Source organism: Lolium rigidum, chromosome 3 (assembly GCF_022539505.1).
Source record: "Lolium rigidum isolate FL_2022 chromosome 3, APGP_CSIRO_Lrig_0.1, whole genome shotgun sequence".
In the NCBI taxonomy this organism is placed as follows: Eukaryota; Viridiplantae; Streptophyta; class Magnoliopsida; order Poales; family Poaceae; genus Lolium; species Lolium rigidum.
Genome location: NC_061510.1, coordinates 133,567,492 through 133,580,506, shown reverse-complemented (window position 1 = coordinate 133,580,506; position 13,015 = coordinate 133,567,492).

The window sequence follows — 13,015 nt, the reverse complement described above, 5'->3', positions numbered from 1 at the left end:
TGCTCCGCCCAGAGCTCCCAACAACAACAACAACACCAACACCGCTCCAAGGACTGGAAGCAACGCCGTTCCTGTCGCCACCAAGGACAAGTCCACTATCACTTGCTATGAGTGCGGAGTGGTGGGGCACTACTCCAACGAGTGTCCCAAGAGACTCGCCAAGCTCGCCGGCAACACCGCTGCACCTGCTCAGCAGCAACGCCGCGTTTCCACTGGAAAGAAGTTCGCCCCCAACAACCCCAATAACCGCAACGGCCGTCTCTTCCACATGAATGCCGAAGAAGCCCAGGAAGCACCAGATGTTGTACTGGGTATGTTTCCTGTCAACTCAGTACCTGCCAGAGTGTTGTTTGATTCCGGAGCATCTCATTCTTTTGTCACCGAAGACTTTGCATCAACAAGTAAAATTCAACCCCTCAGTTTGAAACATGTCATGATAGTTCAAATCCCCGGATCAACCACTAAAGCCAGAAAATTTTGTAAAAATGTACCCATCGGAATTCATGAAGTAGAGTTCTATGCCAATTTGATAATTTTGGGAACCAAAGGTTTGGAAGTAGTGCTTGGGAATGGATTGGATGGCGAAACATCATGGAATGATTGATCGTGCCAAGAAAGCCATCACCATGACCAGTAGCACCGGTATCTTAGTGGAACATGTCTCCGAACTACTACCTAGAAAGTTTACCCGCAACCGCGAGCGTAGCCAAGCCAACTCCGGATCAAATCGAGGTCGTTTGTCGATACCCTGATGTGTTTCCCGAAGGTTTACCCGGTATGCCCCCAGATCGGGATATCGAGTTTATCATCGAGTTAATTCCCGGAACCGGACCTATAGCCCAGAGAGCCTACAGCATGAACCCAGCGGAGCTAGTAGAACTGAAGAAGCAATTGGATGAATTGTTAGCCAAAGGTCTGATTAGACCAAGTGCGTCACCTTGGAGATCCCCCGTTTTGTTTGTGGATAAGAAGGATGGTGCCAGTCGTTTATGTACGGACTATCGTAAACTTAACGATGTCACCATCAAGAACAAATACCCTTTGCCGAAGATAGAAGATTTGTTTGATCGACTAACCGGAGCCATAGTGTTCTCAAAGATTGACCTCAGGACTGGATATCACCAGCTGAAGATCCGAGCGTCGGACATTCCCAAAACTGCCTTTACCACCAGATATGGATTGTACGAGTACAATGTCATGTCATTTGGATTAACCAATGCCCCTGCTTATTTCATGAATCTCATGAATAAGATCTTCATGAACTTCTTGGATAAGTTTGTTGTCGTTTTCATCGATGACATCCTAATCTACTCCAAATCCGAGGAAGAACATGAGCAACACCTAGAAGCTGTCCTAGAGACCCTGAGAGAGCATAAGCTGTATGCTAAGTTCAGTAAATGTGAGTTTTGGTTAAAGAAAGTTGGATTCCTGGGGCATATCTTGTCCGCAGGAGGAATTGCCGTAGACCCCGCCAAGATCAAGACTGTTGCAGAATGGAAAGCCCCAACCACCCAGACCGAGGTCCGTGCTTTCCTTGGATTAGCCGGATACTACCGCAGATTTGTAGAAGGTTTTTCGAGTATCGCTCGACCAATGACCCAATTGCTGAAGAAAGATAAGAAGTTCGAATGGACGGACAAATGTGAAGAGAGTTTTCAACAACTCAAGCTTCGACTGACCACAGCCCCAATTTTGATCATGCCGGACATCACCAAACCCTTTGATGTCTACTGCGATGCATCCAAGATTGGTCTCGGATGTGTGCTTATGCAAGAAGGCAAAGTGATCTCTTATTTGTCCCGACAGATCGAAGCGAAGCATGAGCGGAACTACCCCACCCATGACCTCGAACTCGCAGCTGTAGTTTTAGCACTAAAGGTGTGGCGTCATTACCTCATGGGTAATCGCTGCGAGATCTATTCGGATCACAAGAGCCTGAAGTATATCTTTACCCAGAAGGAGCTAAATATGAGACAAAGAATATGGTTAGAACTGATTAAGGATTATGATATGGAGATCCACTACCACCCCGGCAAGGCCAATGTGGTAGCGGATGCGTTGAGTAGATTGCCGTGTCAGTTGAACTCAATGATAGCAGAAGAACAACCCAGTTTGTATCAGGAGTTTGAACAGTTTAGAATGGAGTTAGTCAGTGAAGGATTCCTAGCCAGCATGGAGCTACAACCCACCTTGATTGGTCAGATCAAGGAAGCTCAGAAGGGAAATGCCAGCATTGACGGAATCAAGACCCAGATAGTCGCAGGAAAAGCTCCAGGATTCACTGTGGATGAAGCCGGAATTCTTTGGTACAAAGGACGTCTCTGCGTACCATCGGATTCAGATCTGAAGCAAGTCATCCTGAAGGAAGCCCATGACACCCTATACTCTATTCACCCCGGAGGTACCAAGATGTACCAAGATTTGAAGGAACAATTTTGGTGGCATGGAATGAAGAGGGAGATCGGAAGCTACATCGCCAAGTGTGATATCCGTCGGCCGAGTCAAGGCTGAACATCAGCGACCCGCAGGACTGCTGCAACCCTTGCAGATACCGGAATGGAAGTGGGACTCGGTAGGAATGGACTTTATCACTCGGTTTACCCAAATCCAGCAAAGGCAACGATTCTATATGGGTAGTGGTGGATAGATTGACCAAAGTAGCCCATTTCATCGCTGTCAAGACCACCTATCAAGGACCAAAGTTAGCTGAGCTGTACATCTCCAGAATAGTCGCCCTGCACGGAACCCCGAAGTCGATAGTGTCAGATAGAGGATCACAGTTCACCTCAAGGTTCTGGCAGAAAGTGCATGAAGGCCTGGGAACCCGTCTGAACTTCAGCACCGCCTATCACCCGCAGACCGATGGACAGACTGAGAGAGTCAACCGGATACTAGAGGACATGTTGAGAGCATGTGTACCGGAGTACGGATCCAAGTGGGAAGATTGTCCGCCTTACGCAGAATTCTCTTACAACAACGAGTTACCAAGCCAGCCCTACGGATGGCCCCCTTTGAAGCTTTGTACGGAAGGAAGTGCCGTACCCCCTGAACTGGCTCGGAAGTAGGAGAAAGCCAAGTCTTTGGACCTGATGTTCTTCGTGAAGCCGAAGAGAAGGTGCACAAGATCCGAGAGTACCTCAAGACCGCTCAGTCCCGACGGAAGAGTTACGCCGACAAGAGACGCCGAGAGATGACCTTCGAGATCGGAGATTTTGTCTATCTCAAGGTATCCCCCCTGAAAGGAATGCAGAGATTTCAGCTAAAAGGAAAGCTTGCCCCTAGATATGTCGGACCTTTCAAAGTTCTGAGTCGCCGAGGCGAAGTATCCTATCAATTAGAATTACCTGAAGAAATGTCAGCTGTGCACGACGTATTTCACATCTCACTCCTGCGAAAGTGCCTGGAAGTCCTGATGGCGTGTATTTCACACGTTCGTTGGGCAACCCCAAGAGGAAGGTATGATGCGCACAGCAGCAAGTTTTCCCTCAGAAAGAAACCAAGGTTTATCGAACCAGGAGGAGCCAAGAAGCACGTTGAAGGTTGATGGCGGCGGGATGTAGTGCGGCGCAACACCGGAGATTCCGGCGCCAACGTGGAACCTGCACAACACAACCAAGCTACTTTGCCCCAACGAAACAGTTGAGGTTGTCAATCTCACCGGCTTGCTGTAACAAAGGATTAACCGTATTGTGTGGAAGATGATTGTTTGCAGAGAAAACAGTAGAAACAAGTATTGCAAGAGATTGTATTTCGAGTAAAGAGAATTGGACCGGGGTCCACAGTTCACTAGAGGTGTCTCTCCCATAAGACGAACAGACATGTTGGGTGAACAAATTACAGTTGGGCAATTGACAAATAAAGAGAGCATGACAATGCACATACATATCATGATGAGTATAGTGAGATTTAATTGGGCATTACGACAAAGTACATAGACCGCCATCCAACTGCATCTATGCCTAAAAAGTCCACCTTCGGGTTATCATCCGAACCCCTCCAAGTATTAAGTTGCAAACAACGGACAATTGCATTAAGTATGGTGCGTAATGTAATCAACAACTACATCCTTAGACATAGCATCAATGTTTTATCCCTAGTGGCAACAAGACAACACAACCTTAGAACTTTCTCATCATCTGTCCCGGTGTCAATGCAGGCATGAACCCACTATCGAGCATAAGTACTCCCTCTTGGAGTTAAAAGCATCTACTTGGCCGGAGCATCTACTAATAACGGAGAGCATGCAAGATCATAAACAACACATAAGCATAACTTTGATAATCAACATAACAAGTATTCTCTATTCATCGGATCCCAACAAACGCAACATATAGAATTACATATAGATGATCTTGATCATGATAGGCAGCTCACAAGATCCGACAATGATAGCACAATGGGGAGAAGACAACCATCTAGCTACTGCTATGGACCCATAGTCCAGGGGTAGACTACTCACTCATCACTCCGGAGGCGACCATGGCGGTGTAGAGTCCTCCGGGAGATGAATCCCCTCTCCCGGCAGGAGTGCCGGAGGCGATCTCCAGGATCCCCCGAGATGGGATCGGCGGCGACGGCGTCTCGGCAATGTTTTCCGTATCGTGGCTCTCGGTGCGGGGGTTTCGTCACGGAGGCTATTTGTAGGCGGAAGGGCAGGTCAAGAGGCGGCACAGGGGGCCCAGACCACGGGCCGGCGCGGCCGGGGTGGGGCCGCGCCGCCCTAGGGTTTGGCCACCCCGTGGCCCCTCTTCGTCTCTCCTTCGGACTTCCGGAAGCTTCGTGAGAAAATAGGCCTCCGGGCTTTAATTTCGTCCAATTCCGAGAATATTTCTTTACTAGGATTTCTGAAACCAAAAACAGCAGAAAACAAGCAATCGGCACTTCGGCATCTTGTTAATAGGTTAGTTCCAGAAAATGCACGAATATGATATAAAGTGTGCATAAAACATGTAGATAACATCAATAATGTGGCATGGAACACAAGAAATTATCGATACGTTGGAGACGTATCAGCATCCCCAAGCTTAGTTCTGCTCGTCCCGAGCAGGTAAAACGATAACAAAGATAATTTCTGGAGTGACATGCCATCATAAACTTGATCATACTATTTGTAAAGCATATGTAGAGAATGCAGCGATCAAAACAATGGTAATGACATGAGTAAACAAGTGAATCATAAAGCAAAGACTTTTCATGAATAGCATTTCAAGACAAGCATCAATAAGTCTTGCATAAGAGTTAACTCATAAAGCAATAATTCAAAGTAAAGGTATTGAAGCAACACAAAAGAAGATTAAGTTTCAGCGGTTGCTTTCAACTTGTAACATGTATATCTCATGGATATTGTCAACATAGAGTAATATAATAAGTGCAATAAGCAAGTATGTAAGAATCAATGCACGAGTTCACACAAGTGTTTGCTTCTTGAGGTGGAGAGAAATAGGTGAACTGACTCAACATAAAAGTAAAAAGAATGGTCCTCATAGAGGAAAAGCATCGATTGCTATATTTGTGCTAGAGCTTTGATTTTGAAAACATGAAACAATTTTGTCAACGGTAGTAATAAAGCATATGCATCATGTAAATTATATCTTATAAGTTGCAAGCCTCATGCATAGTGTACTAATAGTGCTCGCACCTTGTCCTAATTAGCTTGGACTACCTGGATTATCACCGCAATACATATGCTTTAACCAAGTATCACAAAGGGGTACCTCTATGCCGCCTGTACAAAGGTCTAAGGAGAAAGCTCGCATTTGGATTTCTCGCTTTTGATTATTCTCAACTTAGACATCCATACCGGGACAACATAGACAACTGATAATGGACTCCTCTTTTAATGCTTTAAGCATTCAACAACAATTAATTCTTTTCTCATTAGAGATTTGAGGATGTTTGTCCAAAACTGAAACTTCCACCATGGAACATGGCTTTAGTTAGCGGCCCAATGTTCTTCTCTCACAATATGCATGCTCAAACCATTCAACTCAGTGTAGATCTCCCTTACTTCAGACAAGACGAACATGCATAGCAACTCACATGAAATTCAACAATGAGTTGATGGCGTTCCCCAGTAAACATGGTTATCGCACAACAAGCAACTTAATAAGAGATAAAGTGCATAATTACATATTCAATACCACAATAGTTTTTAAGCTATTTGTCCCATGAGCTATATATTGCAAAGGTGAATGATGGAATTTTAAAGGTAGCACTCAAGCAATTTACTTTGGAATGGCGGGAAAATACCATGTAGTATAGGTAGGTATGGTGGACACAAATGGCATAGTGGTTGGCTCAAGTATTTTGGATGCATGAGAAGTATTCCCTCTCGATACAAGGTTTAGGCTAGCAAGGTTGTTTGAGGCAAACACAAGGATGAACGGTGCAGCAAAACTCACATAAAAGACATATTGTAAACATTATAAGACTCTACACCGTCTTCCTTGTTGTTCAAAACTCAATACTAGATATTATCTAGACCTTAGAGAAACCAAATATGCAAACCAAATTTTAGCATGCTCTATGTATTTCTTCATTAATGGGTGCAAAGCATATGATGCAAGAGCTTAAACATGAGCACAACAATTGCCAAGTATCACATTACCCAAAACATTTATAGCAATTACTACATGTATCATTTTCCAATTCCAACCATATAACAATTTAACGAAGGAGAAACTTCGCCATGAATACTATGAGTAGAAACCAAGGACATATTTGTCCATAAGCTACAGCGGAGTGTGTATCTCTCCCATAAAGTGAATGCTAGGATCCATTTTATTCAAACAAAACAAAAACAAAACGACGCTCCAAGAAAAAGCACATAAGATGTGGCCGAATAAAAATGTAGTTTCGGGGAGGAACCCGATAATTTGTTGATGAAGAAGGGGATGCCTTGGGCATCCCCAAGCTTAGACAGCTTGAGTCTTCTTGATATATGCAGGGGTGAACCACCGGGTGCATCCCCAAGCTTAGAGCTTTCACTCTCCTTGATCATGTTGCATCATACTCCTCTCTTGATCCTTGAAAACTTCCTCCACACCAAACTCGAAACAACTCATTAGAGGGTTAGTGCTCAATATAAATTGACATATTCAGAGGTGACACACTCATTCTTAACACTTCTGGACATTGCATAATGCTACTGGACATTAGTGGATCAAAGAAATTCATCCAACATAGCGAAAGAGGCAATGCGAAATAAAAGGCAGAATCTGTCAAAACAGAACAGTTCGTATTGACGAATTTTAAAATGGCACCAGACTTGCTCAAATGAAAATGCTCAAATTGAATGAAAGTTGCGTACATATCTGAGGATCATGCACGTAAATTGGCATAATTTTCTGAGCTTCCTGCAGGGCAGTGGGCTCAGATTCGTGACAGCAAAGAAATCTGGAACTGCGCAGTAATCCAAATCTAGTACTTACTTTTCTATCAACGGCTTAACTTGGCACAACAAAACTCAAAACTAAGATAAGGAGAGGTTGCTACAGTAGTAAACAACTTCCAAGACACAAAATAAAAACAAAGTACTGTAGGTAAAAACATGGGTTGTCTCCCATAAGCGCTTTTCTTTAACGCCTTTCAGCTAGGCGCAGAAAGTGTGTATCAAGTAACATCGAGAGATGTCTTCTCTTTAGCTAGTTTTTCATTTTCTTCTCTATCCCACCTAGCACGCAGTTCAGCCATTAATCTTATATTCTCATTAATTCTAACTTGGATGGCATTTGCTGTAGTAACAATTTTATTTTCAATGTCCCTATTGGGCATAACTTTCGATTTCAAAAGATCAACATCAGAGGCAAGACTATCAACTCTAGAAACAAGAATATCAATTTTATTGAGCTTTTCCTCAACAGATTTGTTAAAGGCAGTTTGTGTACTAATAAATTCTTTAAGCATGGCTTCAAGTCCAGGGGGTGAATTCCTATTATTGTTGTAAGAATTTCCATAAGAATTACCATAGCCGTTGCCATTATTATAAGGATATGGCCTATAGTTATTACTAGAATTGTTCCGATAAGCATTGTTGTTAAAATTATTATTTTTGATGAAGTTTACATCAACATGTTCTTCTTGTGCAACCAATGAAGCTAACGGAACATTATTAGGATCAACATTAGATCTACCATTCGCAAGCATAGACATAATAGCATCAATTTTATCACTCAAGGAGGAGGATTCTTTGACAGAATTTACCTTCTTACCTTGTGGAGCTCTTTCCGTGTGCCATTCAGAGTAATTTATCATCATATCATCAAGAAGTTTTGTAGCCGCCCCCAATGTGATGGACATAAAGGTACCTCCAGTAGCTGAATCCAATAAATTCCGCGAAGAAAAATTTAGTCTCGCATAGAAGGTTTGGATGATCATCCAAGTAGTCAATCCATGGGTTGGGCAATTTTTAACCGAGAGATTTCATTCTTTCCCAAGCTTGAGCAACATGTTCAGTATCTAATTGTTTAAAATTCATTATGCTACTCCTCAAAGATATAATTTTAGCGAGGGGATAATATCTACCAATAAAAGCATCCTTGCATTTAGTCCATGAATCAATACTATTCTTAGGCAGAGATAGCAACCAATCTTTAGCTCTTCCTCTTAATGAGAAAGGGAACAATTTTAGTTTAATAATATCACCATCTACATCTTTATATTTTTGCATTTCACATAGTTCAACAAAATTATTGAGATGGGCAGCGAGCATCATCGGAACTAACACCCGGAAAATTGATGGTTCATGACAAGATTCGATAGAAGCGGGTTTAATTTCAAAGAATTCTGCTGTAGTAGCAGGTGGAGCAATAGGTGTGCATAAGAAATCATTATTATTTGTGGTTGTGAAGTCACACAACTTAGTATTTTCAGCGTTGGCCATTTTAGCAATAGTAAATAAAGCAAACTAGATAAAGTAAATGCAAGTAAACTAATTTTTTTTGTGTTTTTGATATAGCAAACAAGATAGCAAATAAAGTAAAACTAGCAACTAATTTTTTTGTATTTTGATATAAGTGCAGCAAACAAAGTAGTAAATAAAATAAAGCAAGACAAAAACAAAGTAAAGAGATTGAGAAGTGGAGACTCCCCTTGCGGCGTGTCTTGATCTCCCCGGCAACGGCGCCGGAAAAAGAGCTTGATGGCGTGTATTTCACACGTTCGTTGGGCAACCCCAAGAGGAAGGTATGATGCGCACAGCAGCAAGTTTTCCCTCGGAAAGAAACCAAGGTTTATCGAACCGAGGAGGAGCCAAGAAGCACGTTGAAGGTTGATGGCGGCGGGATGTAGTGCGGCGCAACACCGGAGATTCCGGCGCCAACGTGGAACCTGCACAACACAACCAAGCTACTTTGCCCCAACGAAACGGTGAGGTTGTCAATCTCACCGGCTTCTGCTGTAACAAAGGATTAACCGTATTGTGTGGAAGATGATTGTTTGCGAGAGAAAACGGTAGAAACAAGTATTGCGATAGATTGTATTTCGGTAAAGAGAATTGGACCGGGGTCCACGGTTCACTAGAGGTGTCTCTCCCATAAGACGAACAGCATGTTGGGTGAACAAATTACGGTTGGGCAATTGACAAATAAAGAGAGCATGACAATGCACATACATATCATGATGAGTATAGTGAGATTTAATTGGGCATTACGACAAAGTACATAGACCGCCATCCAACTGCATCTATGCCTAAAAAGTCCACCTTCGGGTTATCATCCGAACCCCCTCCGAGTATTAAGTTGCAAACAACGAGACAATTGCATTAAGTATGGTGCGTAATGTAATCAACAACTACATCCTTAGACATAGCATCAATGTTTTATCCCTAGTGGCAACAGACACAACACAACCTTAGAACTTTCCATCCATTGTCCCGAGTGTCAATGCGAGGCATGAACCCACTATCGAGCATAAGTACTCCCTCTTGGAGTTAAAAGCATCTACTTGGCCGGAGCATCTACTAATAACGGAGAGCATGCAAGATCATAAACAACACATAAGCATAACTTTGATAATCAACATAACAAGTATTCTCTATTCATCGGATCCCAACAAACGCAACATATAGAATTACATATAGATGATCTTGATCATGATAGGCAGCTCACAAGATCCGACAATGATAGCACAATGGGGAGAAGACAACCATCTAGCTACTGCTATGGACCCATAGTCCAGGGGTAGACTACTCACTCATCACTCCGGAGGCGACCATGGCGGTGTAGAGTCCTCCGGGAGATGAATCCCCTCTCCGGCGGGGTGCCGGAGGCGATCTCCGAGGATCCCCCGAGATGGGATCGGCGGCGACGGCGTCTCGGTAATGTTTTCCGTATCGTGGCTCTCGATGCGGGGGTTTCGTCACGGAGGCTATTTGTAGGCGGAAGGGCAGGTCAAGAGGCGGCACGGGGGCCCAAACCACGGGCCGGCGCGGCCAGGGGTGGGGCCGCGCCGCCCTAGGGTTTGGCCACCCCGTGGCCCCTCTTCGTCTCTCCTTCGGACTTCCGGAAGCTTCGTGAGAAAATAGGCCTCCGGGCTTTAATTTCGTCCAATTCGAGAATATTTCTTTACTAGGATTTCTGAAACCAAAAACAGCAGAAAACAAGAACGGCACTTCGGCATCTTGTTAATAGGTTAGTTCCGGAAAATGCACGAATATGATATAAAGTGTGCATAAAACATGTAGATAACATCAATAATGTGGCATGGAACACAAGAAATTATCGATACGTTGGAGACGTATCAAGTCCCCGAGAAGACGGAAGTGTTCAAGAACATCGATCACCGTTCGGTGGATATCAATCAAGACCTGACATACCGCGAAGTGCCGATTCGCATCTTGGAAGAAGCATATAGAACCACTCGCACTCGAAGCATCAAGTTTCGAAGATACGATGGAGCAACCATACCGAAGATGAAGCCACTTGGGAGCGGGAGGAAGACATGAAGAAAGAGTACCCAGATCTCTTTAATCAATAAACTTTATTTTTTCTTTTAGATCTCGGGACGAGATCTTTTGTAAGGGGGAAGGGTTTGTAACACCTCAAATTTCAAATAAAGGAAGAAGAACCAATCCAATTATCCAAATTTGAGAACCAACAAAAACTTTTCAAAATTCATATAGTGCCACGCATAGGACTTGTGCATTTTGAGTGCTATGCCATGATGAGTGTTATTTTGTGTATGTGATAAACTCCACAACCCTAGAGTGATCCCATGATGATCACCAAACAAATAAATGAAAAAGAGAAAGAAATCAAATAAGAATAAAACCCTAAAAACCCTAACATATGACATATGATATTTTTATAAACTTTGACCCTAGATCCAATTAGTCTTCACCACTAGTGGTAATAGGTTATTAAATAGTTATTACAACTTTGAGAATCAAAGAAACCTCAATTAAATCAAAGCTAAGAATTAAAACTTACTCACATAAGATAATGGTCATTTTTGACAATTATAATCTGGTCCTCACTTTGAGCCTCTCTATTTCAAAATTTCTAAACTAAACACCTCCAACTCTTTGCATGCCATCCAAGTATACAACACAATGAACAACTTTTGTAAAGTGGACCATACCAAATTCATCTTGGATCACGAACTAGGATCAAGCAAAGTAGAGACTTTTTAACAAAAACAAGATCAGCACATTTTTGAAATGGATCAAACCAGACCACTCCTTGGTCAATTCTTGGCTCAATTCAATGCATGGGACCTTCCTCTACCTAGCCCATGCAAAAACACACCATGGACACGACCAGAACATGGCCGGCCATGGCCATGCCGGTCACGTCGCCCCTCGACGCCCACTCCTCTCTCCCTGCCTCTCCAGCCTAAGCAACCTTGTCAAACGCGTCGCCCACGATCCCAGAAGATCGCCCGTACCCGCCGTTGAACGAGAGGACGACGCCACGACCCGCCATCGCCGCGCCCGGTACGCTCCGGGTACGCCGCCAACGGCATGGCGACGTCACCGGTGCACGGACACGTCCACGCGGCGCTCGCCGGATCTCGCCGTACCCGACCATATCCGCGCGCCGTAGTACTTCTCTCGCCACGCGGAGCTTGCCGGACATGCTCGCGTCACCCCTAGCGCCTACCGTCGCCGGAGAGGAAGCTTCCTCCCGCCATGGTCGCGACAGTACACGCACGGCCCCGACCATCGTACGCCTCGCATTAACTCGCCATGGACGCTCTCGGATTCGCCGTACCCTTGCGATCGTCGCTGCGTCACCGCCTAGCCCTCTAGCTCGCCGGAGACGTCGCGCCCACGACGACTTGCTCCTGCGCCCGCAGCACCCCCTCCCTCCTATAAATAGAGCACTCCCCGGACCAAACCAAGCACACCACCATGACTACCTCTCACCACCGCTTCGCCTCGCACCGCTAGCCACCTCAATCGTCGCCGGAGCAAGCTCAATCGAGCGATCGGAGCCGCGGAAGCTCTGGTGAAATCGCCGTCGATCCGGGCCGCCTCGAGCTTCGCCCGCTGCTACGAGGCTGCCTCGCCGTCGTCTACACCTTCGTCGAGCCCACTTGCCAACCCTAGGCTGGAGCCACGGTGAGCTCGCCGACCCCCTACTCGCCGCCGCCGCACGTCGGGTTCTCGTCGGAGACGACGATGAATGCGAGCCGTTGATCCATGTTCTAATCCAACGCACCACCCCGCCCCATACCGTTTCGGTGGCCGGAGTCAGCGACGCGCGGACCCCACCTCGTCGGCACGCCGCGCGTCTGTGGACCGTGGTTGGGCTGAACTGGGTTGGTTTGGGCCGTTTTTAAACCTTTGGGCCCAGTTAGCTTTCCCGCGTGGCCCAGTAATTCAAATTTGAATTATCCAAATTCATTTAATCTCAATACTGGTTCCAACTTTGAAATTCAATAGATTGAAATTGGCTAAACCAAATTTGATGAACTTTATGTTGTTGGAAAGCTAAGAAAAAGATCTAACTAATGCCACTGGTACCTTGGTCAGATACTTGGTAGAATAAATGTGATAAAAATAACAAGACAGGGA